The sequence below is a fragment of the Lissotriton helveticus genome, chromosome 12 (assembly GCF_964261635.1).
Source record: "Lissotriton helveticus chromosome 12, aLisHel1.1, whole genome shotgun sequence".
Classification (NCBI taxonomy): Eukaryota; Metazoa; Chordata; class Amphibia; order Caudata; family Salamandridae; genus Lissotriton; species Lissotriton helveticus.
The window spans coordinates 51,906,626-51,928,703 of record NC_136073.1 but is presented as its reverse complement, the minus strand read 5'-3'; the positions used below and the strand labels follow the sequence as shown (position 1 = coordinate 51,928,703).

Sequence of the window (22,078 nt, the reverse complement as noted above, 5' to 3'; positions counted from 1 at the left end):
GTAAGGGGATTAAAAGATATTAAAACCCAACGGACTTGTCCCGCCCAGGTTACTCTTCTTCTTTTATTTTATACAAAATAGCTGGGGTTTCTCATTACACTTCTTTGAGCTTTCCCCTAGTTGACAGTTACATCTTTAACCAGGTGCATTTCAGCAGCTACAGGCCTTTGCTCAGCACATACATTGCTTTGGCCCAGTACAGAAGGAGTTACCTAAAGCTGATGACTCAAGCAGAATAGAAGGGCAATAAACAGTGAAGGCGGAGGAATTACATAGCTAACAAAATGGATGCCACAGCCAAAATGGCTTCAGCTTATGCTAAATAAAATATTACACATTTTCCACAGACAGCCTTTTTGGCATAAGCTAAGACATTTTTTTATGCTTTAAAAGGGGTACGATAAATGTTATACATATAAATTTGCATCATGTTGCTGACTTCTTGATCTACTGCTAAACGGGAATTTACATTTTGGACATTTGTTTTAGATGGTAGACAAGTAGTACAAGTGGAAATACAGAGGGAATAAAGCATCTGTCTGGTCGACTACAGAGACATCAATTGCACATTTTCCCCTACCACCAGCATAGTGATTGAACAATTGCAAATCTTGATGGTAGGTTGGGGGAGCTAAAAACACAGGTGGTAGAAGGAAGGCTATGTAACAGGTACCAGACCAGCCTGGATGTAGGAAGTAGTATGCCTTAGTTCCACAAACAAAATAAGTGCTGTGTGAGGATAGAAAACTGCTATTGTTCGTTCAAGTAATGTTCAATACTGTGGTACAGTCACTTTTTCCACTGGGATACTACCAAAACTGCTCACACAAAGATTTGCTTGGGCTCTAGTAACAGCGACGACAAAAGGCCCATTACCCTTGGTCGTTCGAGTGTTGGGGAAAATATAACGTGTGAAGGAATTTCCTCTGCGATACTCCTCCATTTCCCATACAGTGTGAATAGCCTTGTGTGTGTCATGTATGAAAGGTGTGTGAATGGCCTGTAAAGTGGTTGGTGCCTTGAAGCAGCTTTACAGGTCACAAGCTGTGAGTCATTGGTTCCGATTTTAGAACTTTCAGTTATTAAAAGAGAATTTCATTTTTGTTTAAATATCTTGTTAACAAAATATATATTTTGAACCTTTCACTCTCCCTCCTGCCAAATCCAACTAATATCTATGTGTACTTGAGGAATAGATGGATGGGCAGTAATATTTGTCTTTTCTCTGCCAAGGTGAACATTGTCTCTAGGGAAAATCTACCAACTCTGGATATTTTATAAACTAAAAACCCAGAGCAGTACAGGATGGTGTGCCTCTCATGGATCCCAACAGGTTTTCTTACCCACAGTGCCATGCAAACTACAAATTATGAAGAAAGTCACACATTTTCCTTGCATAACTGTGCCATCTTCTTCCAGAATCAGGAAAACCATACATTTCCTACACCCCAGTGTACCCCCCGGCATCCTGATAAAAATGGTATTTCAGTTTATGGGTGGGACAAGTGCCGGCGACAGAGAAGGGCCCAAAACATATTGTGGAGACATCAAAATTATCGATCACAAAAGGAACTGGTTTTGAAAGGGGGTTCACCTGTTTTTTTAGTTCTGGGCTCGACGGACATCTAGGGAAACCTACCAGGCCCAGACATTTCTGAAAACTAGACACCCAGGAGAGTCTAGGGAAGTGTGGCTTGCGTAGATCCCCCAACATTTGCTTCCCCCATTTTGAAAAATGTGCTCTAATTCACATGCTAGTGTGAGTCCCCACAAATTCAGAGATGTGCAAATAACCATTGCTTCTAAACTCCATATGTTGTTCCCATTTTGCATATACAGAGGTTTCCTTCATATATATTTTTCACTCTTTATATTTTACCAAATGAATTGTGGTATACGGGTACACAATGATAAACCATTGTAAACCGCAGCTCAGTTATTGGCTCTGGGTACCTTGGGTTCTTGGTGAACCTATAAGTCTTATATATCCCCACAACCAGAAAGATCCGGCGGACATAACGGTATATTGATTTCAAAACTCTGCCATACTTAAAGAATTTACAGGTGAAAACGTAGGCACAATTGGATGGTTTTTTTCAACTCAATTTCAATATATTTTTTTTTGAACTGATACTTTCTATAGGAAAACCTCAAAGGATCTTACACAAATGACCTTTTGCTGAATTAAGAATTTTATCTACTTTTCAGAAATGTATAACTTTCCAGGATCCATTATTGGTTTCACACCCATTTGCTGCTTACTTTTCCTCGTGCCAGCGCCCCGGTCCACCGCGGGTTTTCCCGCTTGCTGTGGAGGGCGCCGGCATAGATCTTAGGGCACTTCCTGCTTGGTAGGTGGAGCCACTAGTCTGGTTAGCGCTCTAGCGCTCCCCCTATAAATTTCTCATGGCCGGCTCGTCACGAGCGGTCACGGACGTATTAAAATAGATGTGCGCTGTTTTAATCTACTTGCTACTGAATTTTAATCTTTTAGAACTTTGTACTTTACTTGTGTTCTCATTATTGCACTGTCCCTCGCCTGCTGCTATTCCTTTAGTTAAATATCGTATTGCCACTGTATTGTCATTTTACCTTGTTGCTGCTTACTTTTCCTCGTGCCAGCGCCCCGTTCCACCATGGGTTTTCCCGCTTTCTGTGGAGGGCGCCGGCATAGATCTTAGGGCACTTCCTGCTTGGTAGGTGGAGCCACTAGTCTGGTTAGCGCTCTAGCGCTCCCCCTATAAATTTCTCATGGCCGGCCCGTCTGCGCCCGTCCACGCCACGACCATTCCAGGGGCCAGGGATGCTGCCTCTCGTAATACAGTTCCACAGGCCAGGACCTATCACACGAGAAAGGCCCTGCTGGACCTCCGACTGGCAGCCAGGGTCTGCCACCACACCTGGGACCCTGAGGCTCTCTCAGGCAAGTTACATCTAGGGTGTATAAGTTGTGATGTAAGTGGGAGAGTGGGAGGCTGGAAAATAAGGACTGGTTGGATCCCACTGTCTTAAGGCCCCCCCACCCCCCTTAATCAGAGGGTTGCACAGGGTTTTCTTATAAATGCTAGATCTATTGTAAAAAATAAGATTGCATTTAGAGACCTTGTCTCAGCTAGAAGGCCTACTTGGGTTTTTGTTACCGAAACCTGGGCTACGGATACGTCAGGCCCAGATTTGGTTGATGCAATTCCCACTGGCTATTCTATGACCAGATTGGACAGAGTAGGCCGGCGAGGGGGAGGGTTGGGAATTCTGTATAAGGATGCCCTTATCTGCCGTACTCAGACTCTCACCTCTTCCTCTGACCTGTATCAGGCCTGCTATTTTTCAATCAACCTCCACCCTTCAGAAAGCTTTTCTGGCCTTTTATGTTACAGGCAACCGGGGCCTGGGTCATACTTTAGCCAGGACCTCAGTAAATTGATAGAATCTTTCCTTGAGAGAGATAATATCACTCTTTTGGGGGACTTTAATTTTCATTTGGAGAACACTTTGTGTAGAGATACCCAATCTCTCTTGGAAACACTGGGCTGTGGTGGTTTGGTACAGCTGGTGGAAGGACCTACCCACTCGGCAGGGCATACCCTTGACGGGGTTTTCTCCAATGATCAGAGGTCGAAGGTGGAGCAGCCTATCCCCCTAGCCTGGTCTGATCATTTTGCTGTTCTGTTTGATCTGTATTTTCAGGTGGCAGTACTTCCTATTCCTGGTGGTAGTAAGCATAAGGAAAAAAGGAATTTTAACCTTATAAAAAAGGATACACTCTCGCCTTTCCTGAATAAGCTGGAGCTCTCTAATCAGCCTGATGCCAGCTCGGCGGCCTTGGAGCTTTCTCATACACTTACACTAGCCATGGATGCTCTTGCCCCACCTAAAAGGTATTACTCCACTAGAAAAAGCCCGTCTGCTCCCTGGTTCTCAGACAGACTCAGAACGCTGAGACAAGGGTGTCGAAAACAGGAGAGGCAGTGGCGTGCCCACTTAGAGCCCATAGAGAAAGAACGTCATAAGCATTGTCTGAAAGAATATAAATCTGCTATCTTGGAAGAAAAAATCATACTTTTCTGTGGTCACAGCCTCGTTTAACTCTATTAGTGATCTCTTTAAGATCATTGATACTTTAACCTCTCCACAGGTAGCAGACCCCATAGAAGGATCCCAGGAACTTTGTGATAAAATCTCTGGCTTTTTCCATACTAAAATTTCAGAGATTTACGTTTCACTAGAAACAGTAAACTCTTCTATCAGTTCGGCCATTCCAAATCCTATCCCTTTAGGAGAGAGTCTGCCTAGGGGCTTGACCCCGAGAATTCTCAGCTTTTCCCTGCTGTCACCAGAGATGGTTGACAGGCTTCTTGATAGCGTCAACTCAGGCTCTCCCTTGGACCCTTGTACTCCTAAGGTGTTTAAAGCCTGCCGGGAAGCTGTCATTCCTCCTCTTATGGAGGTCATGAACCGTGCCATCTCTGAGGGAGTCTATCCCTCCATGTGGAAGACAGCGATTGTGGAGCCTCTTTTAAAGAAACCCTCTTTGGATCCGGGCGATTTGAAAAATGTTTGACCTATTTTCTTACTGCCTGCCCCTGCTAAGATGTTGGAGGCTCATTTAAATCTCCACCTCAGCACTAAAGGACCACCACCTTCTGGACAGATCCCAACACGGCTTCAGGAGACATCATAGCACGGAGACTGCCCTTACGGCAGTCCTTAATAACATCGGCACCCAGGTTGACACCGGCCATACCACTCTCTTGATTCTGCTGGATCTCACCACAGCCTTCAACACCCTGTCTCCCCATATACTGGTGTCTCGATTAGGAGAGATAGGTGTCGAGGGCTCCGCTCTGAGTCTCCTTGCCTCCTTTCTCTGCGAAAGAGAACAGAGGGTGAAGCTGGGCCAGTTCCTCTCTGCTCCTAAAATCCCTTGCACTGTGGGGTCCCACAGGGCTCCTCTTTAAGCCCCACGCTCTTTAACATTTATGTGGCCCTCCTTGCAAGTGTGGTGAGATCATTTGGGTTGGAGGTGTTGTCATATGCGGACGCCGCCCAAATAATTGTCTCTATTACACATACAGTAAAGGACTGTGCCGTTAATTTCAGGAACTGTATGGAGGCTGTTTCCCAATTGATGGTGGAGAATTTCCTGAAGTTGAATGGAGAGAAGACCGAGGTCCTGATTTTTGGGAAAGATCAGGAAATCTGGTCCAGCGAGTGGTGGCCGTCCGTGCTCGGGGAGTGCCCTTGCCCGGCTTCCCATGGGAAAAACTTGGGGCTGCGGTACTGGGTTTTTCGGAACCCAGTGGTGTCAGGGTACACCCTAAGACCTCGAGTACTTTCCTGATTCAGACACAGAAACTCAGAGTCTTCTAGGTGAAGTCAAGGATCGAATTTATTGGCTGCAACCAAGTAACAGGCGTCCTAGAAGTACAATGCGGTGTATATTCTCAGGAGACTGCTCAATCTTACAAAGCCAAGCTTCTCTTTTTATACAAAATATTAAGCTTTAGGTAAACATTCTTGGCATTACTGTTGACCATTCACATATTTCCACCACAAAGAAAAAGCAGAGTCATGATAACAAGCCCATATTTCAGTTTGACCAGCCCACAACAAATTACCCGGCAAGGCCCAACATTTTCATCAGATATCGGTGTACCCCCAATAAAACGTGCACCTCCTCCTCGTAAAGCAAGTCGTAGAGAAAGAAACAGGGACAGGTGTGAGCAAGATTAGGCAGGGTGTGTGTGTGATGAAAAGGTTTATGGTAGGCTGTGCCTTGATGCTATCTTGCTCGGCCACTGGGAAAGGAACTGGCCGGGCAGGTTCGGCCTGGGGCAATGGTTTCAGCTTGCCCAGGTCGCAGAGAAGTCAATTAAGGTGTACGTGTCCTTTGGAATCGAATTTGGCTGTAGTTATAAGCCTATGTGAGGGCAACTTACAAAATGGCTGCCGTACACAAAATGGAAGCCAAGTGTTCAGGACGAAAATGACGATTTCGAGGTGAAATCGTTACTGGAATATCACGAAAATGCTTGTACATAGTGTACTGGCCATTCTCGGTCTTTTGATACCAAAATCGTCATACTGCGGCAAAGTTTATTACACGAGTCCAGAATTTTCAGAACCACAAACCCTCCTTTTGCCCTTACATAGGCAATTTAACCTATCCTCATGCTAATCTGAGTCCAGGTCTATATTCCTAAAGTCATTGAGATGTTGCTGTAACATCATCCTAGTACTTAGCTCGTCCCTTGATACAGGTTTCCTTACACATGATGTAGCACAGAGGCCACATATTGCAGGAGCACACTGCACGTACAGACAGAACAGGAAAAGAATGGCTAAGACCATCCCAATGACCATCAGAATTCTCCATCCCCAGGCGGATATCAGTTCCCAGAACCATCCCATCAACGACCAACCTCCTTTATCCACATGAATAGATTCGGAAATCTTATGCAGTTTGGAGATGGCCTGGTACACTGTTGGAGCGTTATCTGGAATGAAAACACAGCAACTCGATTGGATCAATTTACATACCCCACCTCAGTCTGCAAGTATGACGTCTAATGCGACCCTGTTCTGAAGGGTCATAAGACGATCCGACTGGAGCTCAGCAGTCAAGTTACTAAGGGCACCGGCAGTTTCAACCACGGTGGATTCAACCACCCTTGTTAATTACCTTATGTTCCTGCTGTTAACCATAGGTCCCCAGAACGGCAGAAAACCCTTTACGAAGTCCCCAAATTCTTGTCCTGCTGTGTCTTCTTTACTGAAGACACCTCTAACTAGCCTTGTATTATGGTAATCTGCCGCAGCTGTGTAGGTGGGAGGCAACAGGAACGAAACAAAGCATGTGCCCAAAAAGTCAGGGGGCAACCATGTATAGGCTCTATCATGGCAGATGAAATAGGTACCCTTAGCTGCTAAGAACGACGGGGAAGTCTGAGACGCAAAAACATTCGTTTCAGTACAGCTACTCTTCCCTAACTGAGCTCTGGGGTTCTTGCCAGTATCTTGCAGTTACAGGTGACCCTGATGGGGTACAATCCAAATCGGGGAAGATCTCTTAGCTTGCTGTTTCTCACTCAGAGTAGCCCCATATCCGGTCACGTTCCATCCTATGTATACTAGTGTCTCATCTCTCGGGATAGTTTCGTAAGAAATATCTTCCTTAATCATATCTACTATACCCTTAACTAGAGCACTATTCTTAGGATTGTCTGTTACAGAACGTAGGGGGTAGACTTCATGTGCGTAGATGAACATTGTTCTGTATGCCCACACAGAACCATTGTGGCTGAATGGCAGGACCAGATAAGGGATACCTTTATCCGTTGTGTGAGGCATAAGACCACACACCCAACAGTTAGTCGTGTTCATTACTAGTTGGTGTTGGTGCAAAAGCTGAACAAAGGAGTTATTAATAAACTCTAATCTCCTAGCGGATTCATGTTCAGGAAGGGGTTGAAAAGAATGTGAGGAAACAGTAGGAGGAGGTATGGGCGATGTAGTGGATGCAAATGTCACTCGAAAAGAGAATAAAACATATCCTATTAAAACATCATTACACTGAACAACATGAGAATGCATAATATCAAAAATCGTTTCTTGGTCATCATTGTACATATTCTGGTTTTAAAATTCATTTTGGCAGGCCTCTCCATCTCGAAAAACTCCATCCTCTCTAATATGCTGCTCGCGATGGTTGGGTGTTCTATGCTAAGGAATGCTTCTGTCAGTCCAGGGCAACTCCCTTAGACCAACCAGAACTGTCGACCTAACGTCTTCAGCTGCACCCCGAAGACTTTGGGCAACCGCGACCCTACAGCGGAACCCGCATGGTGGTTCGAAAAACAAAAATAAAAAAGTTTCTCAGATGAGAGAGCTGCACTTTCAAAAATAGCAATGAAAAGAAAATTTGTTTTATTTGTCCATAGTTCTCGACCTCAAGTTATATCGTTGCTTTCCCGGTATTGTCTGGTCTCGGAACAAGAGTTCAGGTTCTGTAGTGTCCAATCGAATTGACGGTGATCCAGTTGGTTGCAAAATATTGTCACTCTCTTTTTCAGTAAGTGTTCCTTTTATACGTGCATCACTGAAAGGCAGAAAACGAGGCACGGTTTCAGTCTCTGAGTCGGCGACACCCTCCTGGACCCACCGGTCGTACGGCAGAGGCAAAGGCACCCTCTTACAATGTACACCGTGGATCCAGTGCTTCTTTCCTTCTACACGAAGAGCTGATCTTGTTGAAAGAAGGACGAGGTGTGGGCCGGTCCACCTGGGCTGGTCGTTCTTTGTTCGCTGAAAGTTTTTCACCAGAACCCAGGATCCAGGATCGATGGGGTGTCCTGGAGCTTCAGAGACCTGAGGCAGAGTGTCGTGGACCTGTTGGTGTAAAACACGCAATTTAGCCGTCAATTCGTACAAATAATCAAGCAGTACAGGGTGTTCGATTTCACTGAATTTCGTAGGCCTTGGCACTCCCCATATGTTGGCCGGGCAGCCAAAAACGATCTCATAGGGACTAAGTCCCACTCGCGAATGCACAGTCATTCTGGTTGATAGGAGTGCTAAGGGCAGAGCATCAGGCCATTTAAGACCAGTGCTCGCTTGAATCTTGGCCAGTTTTAACTTTAGCGTGCCATTATAACATTCTACTAGTCCAGCTGATTGGGGGTGATTTGCAGCGTGGAACTTCTGTTGGATGCCTAGCCCTTCACATACTTTCTTCATCACTCGACCCACAAATTCACTCCCATTGTCGCTCCAGACCATTCTTGGCATTCCAAATCTAGGGAAGAACTCTTTCACAAGGGCTTTAGCTGTGGATAAGGCAGTATTGTCCTTTAGTGGATAGGCTTCCACCCATCTTGAAAAGGCACAAACAACAACGAGTACGTATTTTAAATTGTTGCACCTTTCCATGTGGATGAAATCTAGCTGCAAAACCTCGAACGGATACGTAGGAGGTGCAAAATGACCACCTGGAGTTGGGGTTCCCCTACCAGGATTGTATTTCAGACACACCATGCAATTCTTGACCACATTCTCTGCACACTTGGGAATTCCAACAACTTACAAATCCCTTTCACACTGATGTGAGCCATTTCATGGGCCATTGTAACCACTGCAAGCACATACGCATCGGGTAGCAACCATCTCTGATGCTCTGACAATTCAATCCAACAACCATTGGCATCCATTTTACCCGTACTTTCTCTCCACACACTCAACTCTTTCTCTGTAGCTTCAGCTTGAATTGATTTCACACTCTCTATCGTGTCTTCACACATTCCAACGTCACCAATCCATCTTGCAGGGCCTGCAACATACATTCGGCTCATTACATTCCTTGCTGTTTCTTTTGCGACTTCATCAGCAAATGCATTTCCTCGACCAACATCATCAGTCACTTTCTTGTGTGCGCTACATTTCACAATCGCAACTTGCAAGGGCAAAGTAAGTGACTCGAGAAGCTCATTCACCAACTGACCATGCTGAATCTTAGCTCCATGCGAAGTCAGGAACCAACGTTCTTTCCACAATCGTCCAAAACTGTGAGCCACACCAAATGCATACTGGCTGTGGGTATATATGGTCACTTTCATTCCCTTCGACAACACACACGCTCTCGTAAGTGCAATCAACTCTGCTGCTTGAGCTGAATTATGTGGGATACGTGCAGCTTCAACAATCGTATGCAAAGTCGTGACAGCATATGCTGCAGTCGTATCACCATTCGGAAGCTTGAAGCATGAACCATCCACCCATAAGGTACCATCACACTTTGCAAGAGGAGTATCTTTGAGGTCTGTTCTACCTTTCGTTTCTTCTTCTGTTCTAAGAAAACAATCATGCTGTTCTGAAGCATCTAATTCCTCTACAATCGGCAACAACGTAGCTGGGTTAAGTGTGTTGCATCTTTTTATGTGCACATGACTCGCTAACAATGTCAACTCGTAACCTGACAATCGAGCACTAGTTAAGTGCTGTGTCTTGGTTCTGTTTAACAATGTGTCCACTGCATGTGGAACCATCACAATTAACGTATTATTCATCACTAAACCAGCAGACTGTCGAATAGAAACAGCCGCTGCCGCTGTGGCTCTTAAGCAACTCGGCAATGCTTTAGCTACTGGGTCCAAAGTCGACGAAAAATATGCACATGGACGTTGCTTGTCTCCAAACAACTGTGTCAACACTGACCATGCACAACCCTCTTTCTCATGGACATACAATGTAAAGGGCTTACTGTAGTCGGGGGTACCCAACACAGGAGCCGAACATAATGCTGTGCGCAATTCGGAAAAAAAATTCTGACAATCTTCAGACCATGGAAGGGGATTCGGTGTATCTTTACAGGTTAATGCCACCAAAGGTTTGGCCATCAACGAAAAATTCGGTATCCATTGTCTGCAATATGACGTAATGCCCAAGAAAGCACGCACTTCTCTCTGTGTTCTTGGCACACTCAATTCCGCTATTGCCTGAATTCTTTCTGGGGTCAGTTTCCTTCCCTCCTTCAATAAGAGATGACCTAAGTAGGTCACTTCTTGTCGACAATTTTGCAATTTTGAGAGAGACACTTTGTGATGCAAATCACACAAATGACGCAACAAAGACAACGTGGCTTCTTTACAGAGTTTCTCAGTATCTGCAGCAACAGGCAAATCATCAACATACTGAATGAGGGTAGCACCATCAGGTAAAACAATCGTATCAAGCTGTGTTTTTAAAGCTTGACTGTATATTGATGGACTTTCACAGTAGCCCTGGGGAGCGCGTTTAAAGCGGAAGCTTCGACCTCCTAAACTGAAGCCAAAAATATCCCTACTCTCCTCAGCAATCGGGATGCTGAAGAAAGCATTCTTCAAGTCAATCACCGAAAACCAGGTGGCAGAAGCTGGAATCATAGTCAATAGGGCAGTGATATCAGGAACAACTGGAAATTGTGGCACAACGATCTTATTGACCTCTCTAAGATCAATCACAAATCTGTAAAAAGGTGGCTGAGAAGGATCAGTACGCTTCAAAACAGGCAGAACATGACTATTGCAAACGTTGCCTCTTGTCTCTTCAATCACATCTTTTTCTATCAAATCGTAAATGATCGCTAGCAAAGCTTTTTCACCTTCACTAGAAATTTTGTATTGGGGAATTCGTGGCATTTTAACATTGGCTTTCAATGTCACAACATATGGTGGTATTTCCAAGAGACCCACATCATTAGGACCAGTAGCCCAAAGAATATTAGGAAGAAACGACAATTCTGTCGGGAGTTTGTCCTTCGACAAATACATTGGAGAGATCACTTTCTTACCTAGTGTAAGTTGTACTCCTGAAGGAGAACAGTACAAAGTCGCATACAATCTTTTCAACAGATCTAATCCTAACAAGTTTTCACCACAAACTGTTGTCAGAATAAGGGGTGCTTCGAATTCACAAGGACCAACAGAATGAGACATAGGACTTGAAATCGGGTTCCTAACCGGGGCGCCAGAAAAACCTACTGAAACATTCATTTCGCCAGACAAAGGTGCGCCAGGGAGTTTGGAGTGCATAATAGAACTCTTTGTAGCACCAGTATCCAACAGAAAAGGTTCTGATACACCTGATGTAATCACCTCAACGTAAGGTCCACTCTGATCTACTGGAACTGAAACAACCCCCTCTCTTTGTCTATGGCTGTCCTAGCAATCATTACCTTCCATATGCTCATCTTCTGCATAGTAGTCATCAGTATAGTACTGAGCTGTCCTACCAGATGCGTTATTCTGCTGATCGAACCTATTCATTGAATTCTGAGGCGGAAGAGAATGTGTGTTCTGGGGGAAATTTCCACGTCCTCTACCTCTAGGCGCTTGTTGAACACCACGACCTCTTACACCAGAAGCACCATTTGTACGCTGTAACAAGATAGGACAACTATACTTGAAATGACCCTCTTCCTTACAATATGAACACTGATTGGGACCTACAGGGACACGTGGTTGAGTATACTCGACTCTTTGCGAGTTCCTCTGAAACTGTTGAGGCTGCTGATAGTTATTCTGATAGTTACTCTGACCACCACTATTTTGACCCCCACGTGGCGGATACGCTTGCTGTAAAAGGACCTTCGTTTTTAACGCTTTAGTTTTCTTCTCTGCTCTATCTTTCTCATCTTTGTCCCTATTTTCATAGTACTGTGCAGTAGCCAATATCTGTGCTGAAGAGGAAACGGCCCAAGAACTTTCTGAGTCCTTTAATTTCTTACACAACTCGGGAAGCAGATTGTCCACAAATTTATCGACGAACAATCGCTGACCACCTTCTGTGCTCATATCTTGACCACTGTGGTCGACAAACGTCTCTTCAAACCTGGTGAAGAAATCAGACACCGTTTCATCTTTCTTCTGCTTACACGCAGACAACTTATCCCAATTTACTCGCATGGCAGGCATTAAAGTTTTCATGTAATTAATGATCCTACCAGGGAGATCTGCTACTAAAGGCTCGGGTTTAGCACCACCAACTTGTCGGCCATCTGCAGCAGTAATATTAGCCCATGAGTCACCTAACTCCTGATCATGGTCTGCATGACGAATCTTTCCCCATAAAGGCTGTGGAACAACATTCCCAAACAACATGTCTATATCGGCTAAATTCATGATGCAAGAGCCTGCAGTCCGCGATAACTCCTTGTAATACCCTGCAGGATTCTTACGGGGATCAGGCAATGTCTGTTTAAGGGCCAAAACTTCGGCTCGCTTCCATGGCACATGTACCCAGACACGCTGAAAGAGGGCTGGTACAGCATCAATATGAAGAGCGGCATCAGCCTGAATTGCTTCCTTCCATACCGGAGGAACTTCTCTCATTGGGTATTGTCTCACCTTCTTCTTAACAGAGGAATCAGACTCAAACAATGACCGAGAAACACCTTCAGTCCTTAATGACAACAATGTCGCAACTGCCTCCTTAACATCTGAACCCACAATTGCGCCTTTCCCAAACTCGAATCGTACACGACACAACTCAGGCGGATTGGGCTCCAAATCATTCTCCTCTAAATCCTCAGAAAGGAAAGTACACATTTTCTCAAAAACGTATCTCTGCTTTGGTTCTTCCCACTGATGGAAGACATCCATAACAGACTTTAGCTCGTATTTTGTCGGGTTGGTCACCCATCTATGTGCCAAATAATTCAACGTTTCCTTCTCCCTAGAATCAGGCAGTTGACTATGCAACTGTTTACTCTCCGTGACAGGAGTCGGACTTGTCGCTCCAAAGAGAGGGTACAGAAGACTAGTAACAGTACTAGCCACTCTCTGTTGCACAGAGGGAGAAGTCGATGAAAGGACAGGCGGAAAAGCAGAGTGAGGCAAGGCAGACGCAGAGGCAGTGTCAGGAGGAATACCAGGAGTGGTAGTCAATATAGTAGTCAAAGTCGTAGGAAGTAAAGGCAGAGCAGATGTCAAAGCCGGTGGCCCTTGAGGAGGCTGCACCGGAGGAACAGGAGCCAACTGAAGAGCAGCTGGTGGTTGTGGAGGAGCAGGGGGCACAACAACCAAAGGTTGCGCAACTAAAGGTTGCGGAGGTGCCGTAGCGTTTTGCGCATGGGGGTGGCGAACTCAACAAATGCGACATTAGGGGGTCTTTTTCAAGGTCTTTTGCTGCATCTTTCTGAAGAGGCGGCAAAACTGGATAACATTTATCGATTACCATTTTTCGTTGCCTGTGCAACTGCTCACTCATCTGTTCTTCTTCGTTATCTTTAAACTGCATAGCAGCCTGCATTATCGAGATACCCCTTTCTCTCTTATTTTTCTTCGCTAATTTAATTTCCTTCTGTTTGGCCTCCTTACCCCATAGGCGGAAAGAGTCAAACATCGCCGGCCGGGCTTTCTTCTTAAAAAGTTTAACTTCGAGGTTGTCCAAGATTTCAGTGTCAAAGCTACCATATTGGGGCAATTTTTAAAACACCATCCTTTCTGGTGTATTTGATCCATACTTCATTATATGTGATGGGGCCTACTCCATGTTTCACATACAGTTCATAAGTTGGAGTTCCAATCGGAGGAACCGGACACGAGTCCTCCAATCGGGAGTCCCTATTATTACAACCAAGACAAAACAAATTTCCAAGTCTGCTAAGACCAGTCATCTTCGCTCTCTAGTCTAGCTTCAAACTTCAAAGGATTATCGAATACGATATTCTCGTGAATACACGAATCCTTTGGCTTTGGTACTTGCAAGTTCCAAATCAAAGATCCCAAAGGGATACCCAAACTAAGAACCAACTAAGGACTGGGAGACGTTCCACTTATACTTAACTGAGGTATCGATGACGTCACCAGAAGCCTCGTCTATCGTTTCGCTCTACCAATCGTCAAGGGTCCAAATCAGGGCGATAGCCAGGGCAGCAGTCCTTCGTAGCCGTCGGGAAGCGGGGAACCTCGCAGCAAAGACTTTCGGACCACGTCGACATGCAGGGGTCGATGAAGTGGCGGCCTTCCTCCAGAATTTTCACACGAAGCTCCTCACGAACCTCTGGCTTGGACCGGTACCGTTGGTATCGCCCCACGTTGGGCGCCAGCTGAGGTACTGGGTTTTTCGGAACCCAGTGGTGTCAGGGTAAACCCTAAGACCTCGAGTACTTTCCTGATTCAGACACAGAAACTCAGAGTCTTCTAGGTGAAGTCAAAGATCAAATTTATTGGCTGTGTTGGACCCGGCCTCATGGCGTGGTCCTACCCCTCCCGCATGGCGGGCCCAGGACGACATCAGCCCTCCTCCGGACCTCGGGCGGCCCCTTCTGCCCGACCCTGCACGCCCCAACACCACAGATCCGGCTACCATCCCGGATCCCCATCATCGGCCTGACCCCAGCGTAGGCCCATCACGACCGAAGCACGAGGCCGTGCCCGACTCCATCTTGGGCCCACCACGTCACGACCACGTGGCCTCGGCCCCAGCCCCGGCCCCAGCGAAGCCCAGACATCGAGGCACCAAGATCCACCCAGGTGGTCGAGTGGCCACTCGACAGATCCCGGAGGGAGAGGAGTTTCGATGGCCCTCCAGCCGTCCCCGGACGCCTGGTATCGATCGCCCTCCGGCCTCCCTGGGCGCTGGCTCCACCCCCCTGCTGGGTGTCTGGACACCATCATCCCGGCCCCTCTGGCCTCAGGCGCGAGGGTCCGGACATCAAAGGACCTCCGTCCTATATCTGGGCCAGCCCCGGAGTAGGACGCCAGTTGTATCCTGGACTGGAAGCCCTGCCGACGCTGTCACGGCCGACACCAGACGAACTCATCCTTCCTATAACCTGAACGATCCGAGAGCCTGCTGGCGCTGCCGCGGCCTACCTTGCTGAACCATCCGAGAGCCTGCTGGCGCTGCCGCGGCCTACCTTGCTGAACGATCCGAGAGCCTGCTGGCACTGCCGCGGCCTACCTTGCTGAACCATCTGAGAGCCTGCTGGCGCTGCCGCGGCCTACCTTGCTGAACCATCTGAGAGCCTGCTGGCGCCGCCGCGGCCTACCTTGCTGAATCATCCTGTTAGCCTGCTGGCGCCGCCGCGGCTCGAACCTCTCGGAACCCCCCAGCTCGAGGATTGAGAGCTGTGCGTAGGGTATCCCTTCCTCCGCCCAGAGTAAGACTGTCCCGCTACCTTACCCTCCTTGTCCGAGACTTTACGGATCCCTCGATCCAGCTGTATATACTGCCAAGAACCCGCAACCGTTATTACTTATAAAAGCTTGAGAACTTGACCTCCTGTGTGGTGTCCGTTTGTAGTGTTTGTAGTGCTGTGATTACTCTGCTGTACGATCCTAGGAGAGGGCCCTCATTCAGGAGGCCTCTCGATAATGCTCGGCTACTTCTCAACGGAGGGGTGGACCTAGGGGTGGTCAGTCAGACATCTTCTGCCTCCCCCGGGTCACCTTTCTAACATTGGTGGCAAGCGCTGGGATCCGAGCCCACGCAGATCGTACAGAGAGTGATTCACTCGCTACCCAGAAAAACCCACTGCAACCATGAGCACAGAATTCCAGAAGGAGAAAATGGAAGACTACAGTCACAAGGAGCTGAAGCAATTCTGCAAAGATCTAGGCATCGCTACCACTGGCTTAAGCACCAAAGAAGATTTCAAATCGGCTCTGCAGGCCTGGGTGGACGCCGGTGAGGCGCCACCTCCGAGTGAAGATAACCCGGGCCCGAACGGAGGCCCGGAGGCTCAACTGAACCCAGCGGGAGAGAGACCCGCAAACCCAAACACGGGCCTCTCCCACGAAGACGCCCGAGAACGAGAGAGGAACCGGCTCCACGAGTTGGAGCTTGCTCAACTCAAACAAGAAGGAGAGATCCAACTGGCAGAAAGGAAGCTAGCCCTCGAGCAGCTGCGACTAGAAGGAGACCTAGAAGAAAAGCGAAGACAAAGAGACCTCGAGGAGAAGAAACTCCTGCTCGAGCACGAGCGCGTCCTCAAAGAACTAGAATTTAAAGCCAAGGCAAACGAGACTGGCCTCTCCGGGGGGAAGACCTCCCCTCCCCCGGTGGACACGAAGGTGCACATACCCAAGGATGTCGTCAAAGAGTACTGTAAGAACGACGACATCCTGCAGTGGTTCAAAGCTTACGAGGTCGCCATGGCCGCCCATCGAGTACCCCTCCGGGACTGGGGTGCCGGCCTGTGGGGGAAGTTTATCAACGAAGGAAGAGACGCCCTGCTGGAGCTCCCTGATACCGAGAGGACCTCGTACGAGCACATGAAGACCGCCCTCCTCACTCGCTACGGACTCACCCTCGAGATGTACCGGCAGCGATTCCGAGACTGCAAAAAAATCCCCGGTACCACGTGGGTGGAATACGTGAACTATTACAGTAGGGCCTTCGAGGGGTGGACTCGGGGCTGCCAGGTCACCACCTACCAGCAGTTGGTCGACCTCATTCTATGGGAACACCTGTCCAATAACTGTTTCATCGAACTCCGGCAGCACCTCCTCGACAGCAAATTGACTGAGCCACGAAAACTCGCTGTCGAGGCAGACCGATGGGCAAGCACCCGAGTTCCCCGGAACACGATGGGAGATTACGGCTGGGGGTCCCCGGGGAACCACCGACCACGAGGTGGCGGAGTAGGCCCGAGCCGGGGTCGAGACACCCCCCAGGGGTCATCCCCTACCTCCACGTCGCCATCCCTGGGCCGGAGAGGGGGCCCCCCAGCCCGGCCGGGGCCCCGCCCGAACGTTACGTGCCACAGATGCCAGCGACAGGGTCATTATGCGAATGATCCCCTCTGCCCGATGAACCAGCGACCCGGCACCACCGGGCCCCCAGCACGCCAGATCGCGGCAGCTGCCCTAGGTGAAGAAAGAAGTGAGGAAGAGGACGACGGCCACGAGCAGGCCGAGTGGGAGCCCGCCGCCATGACCTTAGCCTGCCTGGGGACTCACGACATGATCCCCCAGGGCCGATCCCCGGCAATACCCAGAAGTACCGCCAGTGGGTCACCATCAATGGTCGCCGGACCGAAGCCCTCCGTGACACTGGGGCCAGCGTAACAGCGGTCCGCTGCCATTTGGTGACCCCGGAACAGATCCTTCCTAACGTCCTGTGCCCAGTCCGATCCGCAGATAACTCCGAAACTTTGTGTCAGATGGCCCGCATCCCCTTCGAGTGGGGGGGAGTATGGGGCGTGCTGAAAGTGACTGTCCGCGACGATGCCCCCGTGGACTGCCTCCTTGCGAACGACCTGGAAAGCTCCCCATGGGCTGGCGTCGAACGAAGAGAGCACCTGGGGATGCTAGGCCTTCCCGAGTGGGTCTGTGCGACCACCCGCTCCATGTCCGCCCGAGCCTCCGCCCCAGCGGGGGAAGCTCCAACAGAGGAGCCAGAGTGGCCCGCACCTCCGCCACCCGTCGTCCCCGAGGACGCCAACACCGAGCAGGCCCGACCAAGAGGATCTCACCGAGCTCAACCACCTCCCAGAACTCGCTCAATGGCGCCAAGAAGGTGGCCCCACCCGCGAACAGTTCCGGCAGGAACAGAAAACCTGCCCCTCCCTCGAGGGGATGCGACAGCAAGCCGCTACTCAAGCCGCTGGAGACCCCGCGGGGTCCCACTGGGTCTACTGGGACAACGACCTCCTTTACAGTGAGCAAAAGATTGCCGAGCTAGGGGCCGGCCGGGTGCTGGTTGTACCCCTCCGCTTCAGAGACTTCCTCCTGAACTTAGCACATGATGTGCCCCTCGCCGGGCACCTGGGGCAGGACAAAACTTACAGCCGCCTGGTGACCCATTTTTACTGGCCAAAAATGCGCACTGATGTACAGAACCACTGCAGGACCTGCCCGACCTGTCAAGCCAGCGGGAAGAGCGGGGGGAAGGTCAAAGCCCCGCTCCAGCCGTTCCCTGTGGTAACCACCCCCTTCGAGCGAGTGGGAATAGACATCGTAGGGCCCCTGGACCCTCGCACCTCGCAGGTACACCGCTTTATCCTCGTCCTGGTGGACCATGCCACCCGCTATCCTGAGGCCATCCCTCTCCGAACCGTCACGGCCCCCGTGGTGGGCCGAGCCCTCATGAGCATCTTCTCCCGAGTCGGCTTCCCCCGAGAAGTCGTGAGTGATCGGGGGTCCAACTTCATCTCGAAGCATATGCGGTCCCTATGGCAACAGTGCGGGGTCGCATATAAGTTCACCACCCCGTATCATCCCCAGGGAAATGGACTAGTGGAACGCTTTAACAGGACTCTGAAGGGGATGATCAAGGGCCTAGAAGAGCCCCTCCGGCGCAAATGGGATGTCCTGCTGCCCTGCCTCCTGTTCGCCTACCGAGAGGTACCCCAGAAATCCCTGGGGTTCAGCCCGTTCGAACTCTTGTACGGACACCCGGTTCGAGGCCCCCTTAGCCTGGTCAAGGAAGGCTGGGAGACAGCAGTTCGAGAGGCCCCACCGGATGTCTACCGGTACCTCCTGACACTCGGCAATCAGACTCGGAAGTTCAGGGAACTTGCCGAGGCCAACCTGGAGGCCAGTCAGGAGGAAATGAAACGCTGGTATGACCAGAACGCCTCGTCCATCGAGTTCGAGCCGGGCCAGCAAGTCTGGGTCATGTCCCCGGTTGAACCGTGTGCCCTCCAGGACAAATGGACGGGGCCCTTCAAGGTGGTGGAGCGCAAGAGCCCCGTCACCTACCTGGTAGACATGGAGTCCCCCAGGAACCCCCTCCGGGTTCTACACGCTAACCGGCTCAAGCGGCACTTTGCACGCACTGAACGGAGCCTGCTGCTGGCGACCGATGACGGAGCTGAAGACGACTCCGAGCCACTACCAGATCTCCTCAGCACCACCGAAGAAGACGGCTCCTTCGAAGGGGTCCGGCTCTCCTCTAGCCTGACCCCAGAGCAGCAACAAGACTGCCGGAAGCTGCTGGGGCAGTTTGCGGATCTGTTTTCCCTCACGCCGGGGGTCACCCGGTGGTGTGTCCACAATGTGGACACCGGAGACAGCCCCCCTGTGAAACAACGAGCTTTTCGAGTGCCCGACCGGGTTCGGGCCTGCATCCAATCCGAGGTGGCCAAGATGTTGGCCCTGGGGGTAGTCAAACCCTCCAACAGTCCCTGGGCCAGTCCCGTTGTCCTGGTCCCGAAAGCCGCTTTCCCCGGAACCGCTCCCGAGCTCCGGTTCTGTGTTGACTACAGGGGACTGAATTCAGTCACCAGGACCGACGCCCATCCCATCCCCAGGGCAGATGAACTGATCGATCGCCTAGGGGCCGCCAAATACCTCAGCACCTTCGATCTCACGGCAGGGTATTGGCAGATCGGCCTTACCCCTGGTGCACAAGAGCGATCGGCCTTCTCGAAGCCAGATGGCCACTATCACTTCAAAGTAATGCCCTTCGGCATGAAAAATGCGCCGGCCACCTTCCAGAGGCTAGTGAATCAGGTGCTGGCCGGACTAGAAGAATACAGCGCCGCCTATCTAGATGACATTGCGGTGTACAGCCTTCACTGGGATGAGCACCTGTCCCACCTCTGGGAAGTCCTGACGGCCCTCCGGCGGGCCGGACTAACCATCAAGGCCAGCAAATGCCAGATAGGCCAAGGGTCCGTGACCTATCTAGGACACCAAGTAGGGAGCGGTCAAGTAGCTCCCCTCCAACCAAAGGTAGACGCCATCCGGGCCTGGGAGCCCCCGGTCACCCAGACCGCCGTCCGAGCCTTCCTGGGGCTCACCGGATACTATCGGCGATTTATAAAAGACTACGGGAGCATTGTGGGGCCCCTCACCGAACTGACATCAAAGAAATTACCCCAGAAGGTGCACTGGACCCCTGCGTGCCAGACAGCCTTTGAGACTTTAAAGACTGCCATGTGCACCGCCCCTGTGCTCCAGGCCCCCGACTACAGCAGAGAGTTTGTAGTCCAAACCGACGCCTCGGAGCACGGCATCGGGGCGGTCCTGTCCCAAGTTAACCCCGAAGGAATCGACCGGCCTGTGGCCTTCATCAGCCGACGCCTCCTGGCAAGAGAACAGCGGTGGAGCACCATCGAGAGGGAAGCCTTTGCCGTGGTGTGGGCACTCAAGAAGCTCCGGCCCTACCTCTTCGGCACCCACTTCCGAGTCCAGACCGACCACCAGCCCCTGCGTTGGTTGATGCAGATGCGGGGAGAAAACCCGAAACTGCTGCGCTGGTCCATTTCTCTGCAGGGGATGGATTTCACTGTGGAGCATCGCCCCGGCAACGACCACACCAATGCCGACGGCCTGTCCAGATTCTTCCGCCTCGGCAAGGAGAATCCCCAAGAAAATGGATGACTCTCCCCTGCCTTCAGCTGGGGGGGACGCGTGTTGGACCCGGCCTCATGGCGTGGTCCTACCCCTCCCGCATGGCGGGCCCAGGACGACATCAGCCCTCCTCCGGACCTCGGGCGGCCCCTTCTGCCCGACCCTGCACGCCCCAACACCACAGATCCGGCTACGATCCCGGATCCCCATCATCGGCCTGACCCCAGCGTAGGCCCATCACGACCGAAGCACGAGGCCGTGCCCGACTCCATCTTGGGCCCACCACGTCACAACCACGTGGCCTCGGCCTCAGCCCCGGCCCCAGCCCCAGCGAAGCCCAGACATCGAGGCACCAAGATCCACCCAGGTGGTCGAGTGGCCACTCGACAGATCCCGGAGGGAGAGGAGTTTCGATGGCCCTCCAGCCGTCCCCGGACGCCTGGTATCGATCGCCCTCCGGCCTCCCTGGGCGCTGGCTCCACCCCCCTGCTGGGTGTCTGGACACCATCATCCCGGCCCCTCTGGCCCCCAGGCGCGAGGGTCCGGACATCAAAGGACCTCCGTCCTATATCTGGGCCAGCCCCGGAGTAGGACGCCAGTTGTATCCTGGACTGGAAGCCCTGCCGACGCTGTCACGGCCGACACCAGACAAACTCATCCTTCCTGTAACCTGAACGATCCGAGAGCCTGCTGGCGCTGCCGCAGCCTACCTTGCTGAACCATCCGAGAGCCTGCTGGCGCTGCCGCGGCCTACCTTGCTGAACGATCCGAGAGCCTGCTGGCGCTGCCGCGGCCTACCTTGCTGAACCATCTGAGAGCCTGCTGGCGCTGCCGCGGCCTACCTTGCTGAACCATCTGAAAGCCTGCTGGTGCCGCCGCGGCCTACCTTGCTGAATCATCCCGTTAGCCTGCTGGCGCTGCCGCGGCTCGAACCTCTCGGAACCCCCCAGCTCGAGGATTGAGAGCTGTGCGTAGGGTATCCCTTCCTCCGCCCAGAGTAAGACTGTCCCGCTACCTTACCCTCCTTGTCCGAGACTTTACGGATCCCTCGATCCAGCTGTATATACTGCCAAGAACCCGCAACCGTTATTACTTATAAAAGCTTGAGAACTTGACCTCCTGTGTGGTGTCTGTTTGTAGTGATGTGATTACTCTGCTGTACGATCCTAGGAGAGGGCCCTCATTCAGGAGGCCTCTCGATAACGCTCGGCTACTTCTCAACAGAGGGGTGGACCTAGGGGTGGTCAGTCAGACATCTTCTGCCTCCCCCGGGTCACCTTTCTAACAGGCTGCAACCAAGT

General features: G+C 50.7%; 1 protein-coding gene across 1 annotated transcript in view; it reads left to right on the top strand.

Moving 5' to 3' along the window:
* Positions 1-22,078, top strand: part of LOC144799370 (monocarboxylate transporter 13-like) — a 594,222-nt gene that overhangs the window by 289,310 nt on the left and 282,834 nt on the right. The gene's annotated exons all lie outside the window — the stretch shown is intronic.